Raw genomic sequence first — 13,328 nt, 5'->3', positions numbered from 1 at the left:
CAATGGCCTTGCACTCTCCTTTTGGATTCTCTTCTGTATTGCTTGGGAGAGTACTAGGAGGGATTTCAGTGATTCTTTTACTCAGCTGGCCCACTTGTGCTTCCAAATTTCTTATGGAAGACCTTGTTTCATTCATGAAACTTACAGTGGCCTTGGACAGGTCAGAGACTAAGTTTGCTAAATTAGAAGTATTTTGTTCAGAGTTTTCTGTCTGTTGCTGAGTTGATGATGGAAAAGGCTTGCTATTGCTAAACCTGTTTCTTCCACCATTATTAAAGCCTTGTTGAGGCTTTTGATCCTTCCATGAGAAATTTGGATGATTTCTCCATGTTGAGTTATAGGTGTTTCCATAAGGTTCACCTAAGTAATTTACCTCTGCTATTGCAGGGTTCTCAGGATCATAGGCTTCTTCTTCAGAAGGTGCCTCTTGAGTACTGTTGGATGCAGCTTGCAATCGATTCAGACTCTGAGAAATCATATTGACTTGCTGAGTCAATATTTTGTTCTGAGCCAATATGGCATTCAGAGTATCAATTTCAAGAACTCCCTTCTTCATAGGCGTCCCATTACTCACAGGATTCCTTTCAGACCTGTACATGAACTGGTTATTAGCAACCATGTCAATGAGTTCTTGAGCTTCTGCAGGCGTTTTCTTTAGGTGAATGGATCCACCTGCAGAAGTGTCCAGTGACATCTTTGATAGCTCAGATAAACCATCATAGAATATATCCAGGATGGTCCATTCTGAAAGCATGTCAGAAGGACACTTTTTGGTCAATTGTTTGTATCTTTCCCAAGTTTCATAGAGGGATTCACCTTCTTTCTGTCTGAAGGTTTGAACATCAGCTCTAAGCTTGCTCAGCTTTTGAGGAGGAAAGTACTTGGCTAAGAAAGCCGTGACCAGCTTATCCCAAGAGTTCAGGCTGTCTTTGGGTTGAGAATCCAACCATAATCTAGCTCTGTCTCTTACAGCAAAAGGGAAAAGCATGAGCCTGTAGACTTCAGGATCTACTCCATTAGTCTTAACAGTATCACATATCTGCAAGAATTCAGTTAAGAACTGAAAAGGATCTTCAGATGGAAGTCCATGAAACTTGCAGTTCTGCTGCATCAGAGAAACTAATTGAGGTTTCAGCTCAAAGTTGTTTGCTCCAATGGCAAGAATGGAGATGCTTCTTCCATGTAAATTGGAATTAGGTGCAGTGAAGTCACCAAGCATCTTCCTTACATTATTATTATTTTCGGCTGCCATCTCCTCTTCCTGTTCGAAAATTTCTGAAAGGTTATCTCTGGATTGTTGTAATTTAGCTTCTCTTAATTTTCTCTTCAGAGTCCTTTCAGGTTTTGGATCTGCCTCAACAAGAATGTTCTTGTCCTTGCTCCTGCTCATATGACAAAGAAGAGGGCACAGAAAAAATAATAATAATAGAGATCCCTTTTTTTTATTTTTAATTTTTTAATTTTTTAATTTTTTTTATTTTTTTTTGAATGAGGGAGAGATGTTAGTAGATGAATAAACAAATAGAAGGAGATGAGGGAGAAGAGAATTTTCGAAAATAATTTTTGAAAAAGAGTTAGTGATTTTCGAAAATAGTTTTTGAAAAAGGTTAGTATCTTTTTTCGGAATTTTTTTTAAATCAAAAATAAAAATAATTAGTTAATAAAAAAGAAATTTTTGAAAAAGAGGGGATATATTTTCGAAAATTAGAGAGAGAGAGAGTTAGTTAGGTGGTTTTGAAAAAGTTAAGAAACAAACAAAAAGTTAGTTAGTTAGTTGAAACAAATTTTTGAAAAGATAAGAAGTTAGGAAGTTGGAAAAGATATTTTGAAAAAGATAAGATGAGAAGATATTTTTGAAAAGTTATGATAGAAATTAGTTTTTGAAAAAAAGATTTGATTTTTAAATCACAATTAATGCCTTGATTCATAAGAAATCACAAGATATGATTCTAGAACTTAAAGTTTGAATCTTTCTTAACAAGTAAGTAACAAACTTGAAATTTTTGAATCAAAACATTAATTGATGATGTTATTTTCGAAAATATGATGTAAAATTAAGAAAAATATTTTTGAAAAATATTTTTGGAATTTTCGAAAATAACTAAGAAATTTGAAAAAGATTTGATTTTTGAAAAAGATAAGATTTTCAAATTGAAAATTTGATTTGACTCATAAGAAACAACTAGATTTTAAAAATTTTGAAAAAGTCAATTCAAATTTTCGAATTTGATGAGGAGAAAAAGGGAAATATATATTTTTTTTTTTTGAAATTTTTATGAAAAACATGAAAATGATGCAATGCATGAAAATTTTTGGATCAAAACAATGAATGCATGCAAGAATGCTATGAATGTCAAGATGAACACCAAGAACACTTTGAATGCCAAGATGAACATCATAGACACAATTTTGAAAAACTTTTAATGCAAAGAAAACATGCAAGACACCAAACTTAGAATTCTTTAATGCTTAGACACTAAGAATTCAAGAATGCATATGAAAAACAATAAAAGACACAAAACAAAAAATCATCAAGATCAAACAAGAAGACTTACCAAGAACAACTTGAAGATCATGAAGAACACTATGAATGCATGAAATTTTCGAAAAATGCAAGATGCATATGCAATTGACACCAAACTTATGATATGACTCAAGACTCAAACAAGAAACAAAAATATTTTTGATTTTTATGATTTTCTAATTTTTTTTTTTTTGGATTTTTTTCGAAAATTATATGAAAAAGAAAAAATAAGGATTCCAAAATTTTTAACATGAATTCCAGGAATCTTGCATTCTTAGTCTAAAGCTTCAGTCCAGGAATTAGACATGGCTCACTAGCCAGCCAAGCTTTCAATGAAAGCTCCGGTCCAAAACACTAGACATGGCCCACTGGCCAGCCAAGCTTCAGCATGTAATTCAGACATGACATGCCTGACATACCCTACAGTCGTATAACAGCTGATGGTTGGAAGCCTCAGTCCAAAAGAATTTAGACATGGCTTTACAGCCAGCCAGGCTTCACATGCTTCATGAAACACTAGAATTCATTCTTAAAAATTTTGAAGCCATAGAATAATTTATTTTTGAAAACATTTTTATTTTTTTTTCGAAAACAGATGAGAAAATTTTAGAAATATTTTTGTTTGAAAAAAATTTTTTTTTGAAAAGAAAATAAAAAGAAAATTACCTAATCTGAGCAACAAGATGAACCGTCAGTTGTCCAAACTCGAACAATCCCCGGCAACGGCGCCAAAAACTTGGTGCACGAAATTGTGATGTCCAGGCTCAAACAATACCTGGCAACGTGAGCAACTTGGTACGCGCAATCGTGATTACACTTTGATTATGTAAAATTTACGGCTCTTTCTTTCCCTGGCAATGGCGCCAAGAACATGGTGCCAATACCATGGTTCACAACTTTGATACAACTAACCAGCAAGTGCACTGGGTCGTCCAAGTAATACCTTACGTGAGTAAGGGTCGAATCCCACGGAGATTGTTGGTATGAAGCAAGCTATGGTCACCTTGCAAATCTCAGTCAGGCAGATATAAATTGATAATGATGTTTTCGAATAATAAATAATAGAATAGGGATAGAGGTACTTATGTAAATCATTGGTAGGAATTTCAGATAAGCGAATGGAGATGCTTTTCGTTCCTCTGAACCTCTGCTTTCCTGCTATCTTCATCCAATCAGTCTTACTCCTTTCCATGGCTGGCTTTATGCAAGGGCATCACCGTTGTCAGTGGCTACATCCCCTCCTCTCAGTGAAAAATATGCTCACATGCTCTATCACAGCACGGCTAATCATCTGTCGGTTCTCGATCATGCTGGAATAGGATTCACTCTCCTTTTGCGTCTGTCACTAACGCCCAACAATCGCGAGTTTGAAGCTCGTCACAGTCATTCAATCATTGAATCCTACTCGGAATACCACAGACAAGGTTTAGACTTTTCGGATTCTCTTGAATGCCGCCATCATTCTAGCTTACGCCACAAAGATTCTGGTTAGGAGATCTAAGAGATATTCATTCTAGCTTATTTCATGTAGAACGAAAGTGTTTGTCAGGCACGTGTTCATAGGGGAGAATGGTGATGAGCGTCACACATAATCATCACCTTCATCACGTTCTTGGGTGCGAATGGATATCTTAGAAGCGAAATAAGATGAATTGAATAGAAAACAGTAGTACTTTGCATTAATCTTTGAGGAACAGCAGAGCTCCACACCTTAATCTATGGAGTGTAGAAACTCTACTGTTGAAAATACATAAGTGAAGGTCCAGGCATGGCCGAGATGGCCAGCCCCCATGGTCTAAGAACAATGCGTTCCAAGATGTCTAATACAATAGTAAAAGGTCGTATTTATAATAAACTAGTCACTAGGGTTTACATGAGTAAGTAATTGATGCATAAATCCACTTCCGGGGCCTACTTGGTGTGTGCTTGGGCTGAGCTTGAGTATTGCACGTGCAGAGGCTATTTGTGGAGTTGAACGCCAGGTTTTGTGCTATTTCTAGCGTTCAACTCTGGTTTTGGATCCTTTTCTGGCGCTGGACGCCAGTTTTGGGCAGAAAGCTGGCGTTGAACGCCAGTTTACGTCATCTATTCTTGGCCAAAGTATGGACTATTATATATTTCTGGAAAGCCCTAGATGTCTACTTTCCAACACAATTGGAAGCGCGCCATTTCGAGTTCTGTAGCTCCAGAAAATCTACTTTGAGTGCAGGGAGGTCAGAATCCAACAGCATCAGCAGTCCTTCTTCAACCTCTGAATCTGATTTTTGCTCAAGTCCCTCAATTTCAGCCAGAAAATACCTGAAATCACAGAAAAATACACAAACTCATAGTAAAGTCCAGAAATGTGAATTTAACATAAAAACTAATGAAAACATCCCTAAAAGTAACTAGATCCTACTAAAAACATACTAAAAATAATGCCAAAAATCGTATAAATTATCCGCTCATCACACATCCATAAGACTCATATAATCACAGAAATATGTTTTTTACATTGAATCTATTTATAACAATTCCGTAATAGAAAATAAATTTTAAGAAAAGCCCTACCTCGATTGTCAAAACTTGGTAATTATCAAACACAACAAATCCCTTTCTACCGGCCCGCAGCAGTGGCAGCTGCAACCACAGCTCTATACTGCTTCCGCAACAACTGTAGCAACTCTAATTGCTACATGCAACCTCAAAAACTCAACCCTATCATAATAACGCCACAAATTCCTCAACAACATATAACAAAAATGGTGACTAAAAGGGTATGAAACAAGGAACAGCTTACCGGACTTATGAATAACCGAGAAAACGGAGCGGCGGCAGCTCCGGTGATAACGTAGCAGCTTGATCTTACATGCAACATGTAAGACCCAAAATTTTCGGAAAATCTTATTATGAGCTAATTTCAATTTATTTATTCATTAAAGATTTTAATTTCGGAAATTATTTTATCAAAGCTAACTAAATCAAGTTTTGATAATTAAATTAGAAATTTTATCTAATTTTACAATTATTGAGTAATTTTCATATTTAAATTATAAAGTTTAGGAATTATAAAATAATAAGAATTTACATGATTGATTTAAATAATTGTGATTTTAGAAATTAATACTTTAATTTTTATGAATAAAAAAATTAATTATATTACCTTATATTTTAAATTAGAATACTTAATTAAAAGCTAATCAACAAATTGATAATTAAATAATATTTTTAAAATAATTTAAAGGGATTAAATTAAAATTTAATTTAATACAATATCTCTTAATTTTGTTAAAATTTAACAAAATCTTAATTTACCTAAAAATTCATAATTTTACATTTGTCCCAAATTAAGCTATAAACCTAAAATCACACACACACAACCCTCCACCGCCACACTCCTTTCCCCCAATACCCAACGTAGCTTAAAAAAAACGAAAACCAAAAAGAAAGAAAAAGAAAAGGGAAATGGAAATAGGAGAAGGAGGGAAGAGAAGGTGAGATCTGAAGAAGAGGAGCGAACGTCACCACTGGGTCTCATCACCACCGTCGATGCCGCTGAAGTGAGGAGACGCCGAACTGCTGCACGCGGGAAGCCGTGCTGTCGCCGCCATCGCTATCCCATCCATGGAGCCGAAGCCTGCGCCTCGCCGTCGTGTTGCCATTAAGGGAGAAGGGAGCGTGAACCACAGCCACGGACGGAGAAGAGAGCGCGCATGCAGAGGAGGTGAAGTCGACGCTGTCACCGTCGCGTGTGGAGTTACCGCCGTGCTCAGCCGTCGTCGCCGCCGTTCCTCCACCGTCGCCAAAGGTCCACCACCGCAGCTGAAGCCTCTGCCTTCTCAAAACGTTAGCCACTGCTGTGAGCTTCTCCTGCCGTTTGGTTCTGATTCGGTGGAAATCTATTGCGATAAATCTATCCTAAGTGGTTCATGCCAATTCTGTTCTTACCGGTGAGGACTGCCGGAGCTGCGACCGTGATGCTTTTGGTTCCTTGCTACGCAGTAAGTTGCTTTTACTTCGAAAACTCCTCTGTTACTGTTCTGTTATAGATTATTGAGTTTTACGTGACGTTAATGTTTTAGGGTTGAACTATACTCTTGCGTGTTGTGCTTAGAGACTGTGATTGCTGGGGAATGGTCGGATTTGACGCCGCCGCTGTGAAATCAAAGTTTTAAGGGTTTTGTCGCGTAGTTAAGTCGCGAACGAGGTAGGGATTTTTCTTAAAACTTAATTTTATCTTACAGAGTTGTTATAAACAGATATCGATGTGAAAAATATATTCTTGTGATTATGTTTTTTCTTATGGATGTGGCTGTTTGTTGTATTGAATTATTGATTGCTTCAGTGGTGGGTGGTTATTGATAAAAGAGTAGTTTGTAAAGTTATTTGATTTTATGCTATTAAATGTGGTTTTTTTCTCGTCTTGGAGTTAGTTCGATAATGTAAATGAGTCGGTTTTTGAAATGATTTGAGATATGAAAATGAATAGATTTTTGGAAGTGGTTTGGTTTTAAATTAGTTTGATTTTATAAATTACTTAATATTGGAGCTGGTCTGATTTTGAAGAAAAGATTTATTATTGGAATTGATTCAATTTGAAAATAATCTGATATTAGAACCGGATGAATTTTGGAAAATGATTGAGATTTGGAAATGGTTGAGAAAGGGTTTGAGGAATGTTTAGATGGGAACCGAAAAGGGTGGCATAGTCCGAGTTTTAGAGGAGATGCTGCCGAAATTTTATAAAATTGGAAGTTTTATTTGAAGTTATTATTTAAAGAGATTTGGTTTTAAACATTATATGTTTTAATATTGATTTATTTAGCAAAGAAAGAATTATGTTTTGACTTGGGATTGTTGATGAACGAAAAGGAAAAAAGGATGATGAGGATTGACTTTGAAATATGATTTTTGAATGAATCTGAAAATGAGATATGGATTGACGAATGATGATAATATTGAGAATGACTTATATATTGATGAATGTTGAATGAATTATTTATATAGCTTATGAATTTGAATTATCTGAGACACGAGTTTCCCTGGGTAGACGCAGTGGCTTGCCACCACTTGCTCTAGGTTGAGACTCGATACTCTGTTGACCCTACAACGTAAGGGTGACCGGGCACTTATAAATTCCCGGGAATGGTACCCTCATTGAGCGATTTGATATATATATGAGAAAAAGCTATGCATAGACTCATGGGGGATTCGCGTCGGGGGACAGTCCAATAGTTTAGCAAATCGGACTTGTCGGGTTGGTTGTATAACCGACAGATGAGCTCATTAGCCATAGGACAGGCATGCATCATATGCATTTGTATGCTTTGCTTGGGTTTGAATTTGTTTTGGTTTGCCTAATTGTTAAACTGTTATTAACTGCTACCTGAACTAATTGCTGTAACTGCTACCTAAATATGTGCTTTCCTTGTCTGTTTTGCCTATGTTTGTCCTGGTGTACTACTTTTGAGAATGAGCTTTGGTGTTGAATTGATGGTTGTGTTGATTGATTGTGTGGTTGGTTTTTATTAGGATTTTCTTATAAGAAAAGAAAGATTTTGGATTTTTGGATATTTAAGTATTGATTTTTTTTCGAAAAAGGTTTTTGGATGACTAGTTGTTAGTTTTTAAAAGATTCAAAGGACGAACAATAATTACTGAGCTTAAAAATAGATTTCTCTCTAAATATCTTATTATGACAATTCTAAAACTCTGTGGTGAGACCGTGTGGTTAGGTTCTCACCCCCTACAGCTTTATCTTTTCAGAAGACGGATGAAAAAGCTCACGAAGGGTTGTATTACGTTTCGATTAGTCGATAATGCTGTTTAGTTTTTATTTATTTACCCCTCGCCAATCAATATTGTATTATGTAAGAGGGATATGATTTGTATGATTTATATGTATATAATATGTAAAAGTTACTTGAGTAAAAAGTTTTGTACATGTATATGCTTGTTTTGTTTTATTTAAAAAAGTATTCTTTTTCCGGTTTGTAAAAGAACCGTGATACAATTTTGAGTCAAAGGCTCCTATATAATATGAAGTCGTCGTAATACTTCTTGCTATCAGAGTAGTTCATCCGGAAGCGTGACATTCTGATAGTGAGGGTGTTACATTATGGTATCAGAGTAGTTCATCTTGATTAGAGTCTTAGGAATGGACTGACTATGCTTCATTGCATTCTCTGAGGTTGTAGGTCTTGTCCAAGTAACAAGAATTAGAATTTTATGCACATGACTGCCTATTAATTAACACTGTTAGCTTACCATTGCATATCTGTTGATGTTAAGTCTGGCCAACTTAATGTTGATGGCTTATGTGAATGGAAAAGTTAATAGGTTATTGTAGGCGAAAAGGAATTGATAAGTAATGGGTAATGCAAGTCACGTAGTTCGCGGATGCTAGAGTTCGTTTTCGTGCTTGGTTTCAATTTATGATTCTTGTTTATGTCACTTAGGTTGGCAAATTGTTTCTTTTTTTACTATGCTCATTGAAGTTCCTTAACTCGGATTCCTTTCTTGAACCATGATTGATTATTCTCCGACCGTATTTCATTATTCGTCTATAACCTTATTTGATTGTATTCTTAAGAATTTGCTTGAGTCTTTTAAAAATATCTGTCTTTACCATTGGTTATACTCTTCTTCAGGAAATCCTGTGCTCATTGATCTGATCTTGAACTTGTTTTGGCATGATGCATGATCCTTAAATCTTGAGCGATTTGCACCTTGAAAATTATGATTCGAACTAAGCTAACTTTGTAAATTGGTTCTTTTGCTTCATGTCTAATGTATACCTTGAACTTACCATATTCTTGATTATCTTCTAAATTCTCGGCATCATGATTCCTGACCTTGAATTTCTCTACGTAATCTTTGTACCTCCTTGACGTAGTCTGAGCTTATTTTGGATCAGAAAAGTTTTGAATTGATCTTTTTCCTACTTAATTGTGTTCCCAATCATCCTTCAAATTTTTGGATGAGACCCCTTTTAATTTAGCATATACTTCCCTACATAAATTCAGAAAAAAATTTCTTTATATGCTTAGATTTGTTTATCTGTAACATTTCACCTATTCTTTTATAGATATGTAAAAACAATTTTTACCTTAGATTTTCTTCTTTGACTACAACTCGATTTACTTTCAACTTTATCACAATTTTTATACGTATTCTTATGTGATTTCGCACCTGAGTATATTTCAAGACACTAGAGGAAATATTTTTGTTCATAGCTTAATTAAGTTCTATTTTATAAACCTTGCATATCTTATTTACTTTGAGTTGTTTGATGTAATACCATTAGTATTTCTTTCGAAAAAGTGAATTCATTCCTTTTTGAGTTTATCCATTCCTTGTAAATGCTACCATTGATTTTTAGTATTCCTTCGACCCAGCTTACATTCGGTTTAAAAGAGTGTACCGTTCTTCTTCTTGATTGTTCCTACCAAAGTTCTTAGATTCAAATTCCTTCTTAAGATTACATCTTGATTCTCTAACAACTTTATTGCAGTTTTTATGAATATCCTTATTTGATTATGTATTTAGATATCCTTCAAAGAAAGGTCTTTATCTCTTTCCAGTTGATTTTTGTTTGGTAAACTTTACCTAATTTATTTTTAATTTGGATTTGGTTTAGCATACTACATTGTTTATGCAATTGTTGTTCTTTTAAAAAAAATGTTGCACTCATGTTTTTTTTTCTTTTTATGAATAGACTAATTCCTTACTTAAGCTTTTCATTTCTGTGGATGTCATATTTGATTCTGTTTTTAATTACTCTCTTACTTTTTTTAACGTCATTATTAGTCTTAGTTTTTCATTTTTGTGAATCTCATACTCATCCGAGTCAACTTGAATTCGCTTCCATCTAATGTACCATTGTCCTTTTATTTGTCTTTCTTTAGTTAAAGGTTCTTTCTTGAGAATTTTTTTATTGATTGAGTTGTCTTTCTGGAGCGTTTTGTATTCCTTTAGACCAATTGGAAACTCGTTTGATAATCCATGCCTAGTGAGTTCTTGTTTGAATTCCGTTGATTTAAGGATTCTTTCTTCCATGGGCTGATTTCCTTTTAAGTGCATCGTAAACTTCTTAAATGATTCTTGCGAGGTGGTTATTCCAAGCATACTTTCAGAATTTCTTTTTGAACCATTTTGAAAAAGTTTTGAATTCTTTTGAAGAAATTTAAACCTTGAATCAACTTTTTTTTTAAGTTGTTGAGTTCCTTCTTAAGCTTTTCGTTTTTATAAGTGACATGCTTTATGAATCCTAATTGAAATCCTTTAATTTAAGTTTCTTTCTTGAAATGAGTTAGTTTCCTTCTTAACGCATCTTAATATTATTGAATATCCTTATAAGGTGTGATTTCTAGTATATTATTGGAGTTTTGTTTTAAACTTTTTTAAATAAGCTTTGATTTATTTTTATGCAAGGTTGTCCTTGACTTTGCATTTCTTTACTTGAACAGTACCTCTCTTTGATGTGATTTGAACTTATTTTGGTGCGAGACAACCATCTCTTGAAGTTTTAATAAAATCGCTTTTAACTTAGCTTACACTCGTTTACTTTGAAAATTTTTGTATGTGATTTAAATCTGTTTAATTGTAATGCATCCTCTTTTTCTTTTATGAGCAAGACTTTATTTCAGGTTTCTTTCCAACTCATGCATGTTATCAAAAAAAAAAAAAAAGAAGAAGAAATGAGAAAAATACAATTTTGCTTTTAGCCAAATTAATCTTTCCTTTTTTAAACTTTGTATAGTCTATTTCGACTTGAATTTATATTGAAATAATGCTACATTCATGCTTTTATTATTTTATTGAAGGATATTTGTTACTTATTTTTTTTTGTAGAACGTGAAATGATCTTCGCTTAAGATTTGCATTCTTTAAGAACAATGTATTCGAAAATATTTTTAAATCATACTAGAGTTTTGGGAGCTTTGTCTTTGGTTTTGGATATTCTTCTTCTGTAAACCTCATGTCTCTTTGACTCAGCTTGAATTCATTTCAAAATACTGCATTGTTTTTCATCTTATTGGTCCTATCAAATTCCTTCTATTCAAGTTACCCTTAAAGTTATCAGTTGATTCTCTTTCCAGCACTCTTTATTGCTTGTTCATCCTTGTCTACTTGTGATTTCAACAATTCTTTCGAATTCTCGTGAACACGGTCCTTGTCGCTTTTCTTTCATTTCTATGGTCTATTATCCTTCTGAGTATACTCAAGATTTATTTTGGTATCTTGTGCGACCGTTAAACTTAGTAAACGACACATTAGTCTAGGACACGTTTGGTGGGCGCAAAAGGTGAAACTTGTATGTGTACGACGTCACAAGGAGTTGTACAACCTTGTTTTACGTGAAAAAAAAAGAAGAAATTTTTTTTTGTTGATGTTAAGTTTGTGACTACTAAGATTTGCAAAGTATTTGATGAGGTTGAGAACCCTCGGATGAGTTGATCGATGAAGTACGACTGAGGATGGTGGAGATAAGTTATGTTGAAATTTGAATATTTGAATATCTGAGTTGGTGCGAGATCAGTGTGCGAATGTTAAACACGTCATTTTAACCCCAACCTGTTTTATAACCTTTCATCGCCTTGTTTTACCACTATATGTTTGAACCATGTCATCATTTGCATCAAGCTTGCCTTGTAATTTCTTCTTGCAGTCGCACTCCTACCCTTATATCTTTATGCTATGTGATAATCAAAGTATTTGAAACTACATAAATATGAATGCTAAGGTTCTTTTCTTTTTACATAAAGTGTTAAAACCATGTAACGTTTTTCATAATACGCTAATTTTTTAGGACGAAAATTTTATAAGGTGGGTAGGATGTAAGACCCAGAATTTTTGAAAAATCTTATTATGAGCTAATTTCAATTTATTTATTCATTAAAGATTTTAATTTCGGAAATTATTTTATTAAAGCTAACTAAATCAAGTTTTGATAATTAAATTAAAAATTTTATCTAATTTTACAATTATTGGGTAATTTTTATATTTAAATTATAAAGTTTAGGAATCGTAAAATAATAAGAATTTACATGATTTGATTTAAATAATTGTGATGTTAGAAATCAATACTTTAATTTTTATGAATAAAGAAAATTAATTATATTATCTTATATTTTAAATTAGAATACTTAATTAAAAGCCAATCAACAAATTGATAATTAAATAATATTTTCAAAATAATTTAAAGTGATTAATTTAGAATTTAATTTAATACAATATCTCTTAATTTTATTAAAATTTAACAAAATCTTAATTTACCTAAAAATTCATAATTTCACGTTTACCTGAAATTAAACCATAATCCTAAAATCAAACACACACAACCCTAACCCCTTTAACCCTCCACCGCCACACTCCTTTCCCCCAATACCCAACATAGCTTCAAAAAAAAAAAAAAAAAAAACAAAACCAAAAAGAAAGAAAAAGAAAAGGAAAATGGAAACAGGAGAAGGAGGGAAGAGAAGGTGAGATCTGAAGAAGAGCAGCGAACCGAGGGAAAAGAGGAGGAGAAGAGGGAGGCTGCGCCGTCGCCATTGGGTCTCGTCACCACCGCCAATGCCGATGAAGTGAGGAGGCGCTGAACTGCTGCACGCGGGAAGCCGTGCTGTCGCCGCCATCGCCGTCCCGTCCATGGAGCCCGAGCCTTCGCCTCGCCGTCGTGTTGCCATTAAAAGAGAAGGGAGCGCGAACCACAGCAACGGACAGAGAAGAGAGCGCGCATGCAGAGGAGGTGAAGTCGACGCTGTCACCATCGCGTGTGGAGTTGCCGCCGTGCTCGGCCGTCATCGCCGCCGTTCCTCCACCA

General features: G+C 34.4%; 1 non-coding gene across 1 annotated transcript; it reads left to right on the top strand.

Moving 5' to 3' along the window:
• Positions 1–748: 748 nt before the first annotated feature.
• Positions 749–856, top strand: LOC112774419 (small nucleolar RNA R71). Its single transcript, XR_003188911.1, has one exon. It is a non-coding gene; the product is annotated as a small nucleolar RNA R71 (small nucleolar RNA).
• Positions 857–13,328: the final 12,472 nt, after the last annotated feature.

This window comes from Arachis hypogaea, chromosome 18 (genome assembly GCF_003086295.3).
Source record: "Arachis hypogaea cultivar Tifrunner chromosome 18, arahy.Tifrunner.gnm2.J5K5, whole genome shotgun sequence".
In the NCBI taxonomy this organism is placed as follows: domain Eukaryota; kingdom Viridiplantae; phylum Streptophyta; class Magnoliopsida; order Fabales; family Fabaceae; genus Arachis; species Arachis hypogaea.
Note: the sequence above shows the minus strand (reverse complement) of the source record. Positions and strands in the feature narration are given on the sequence as shown.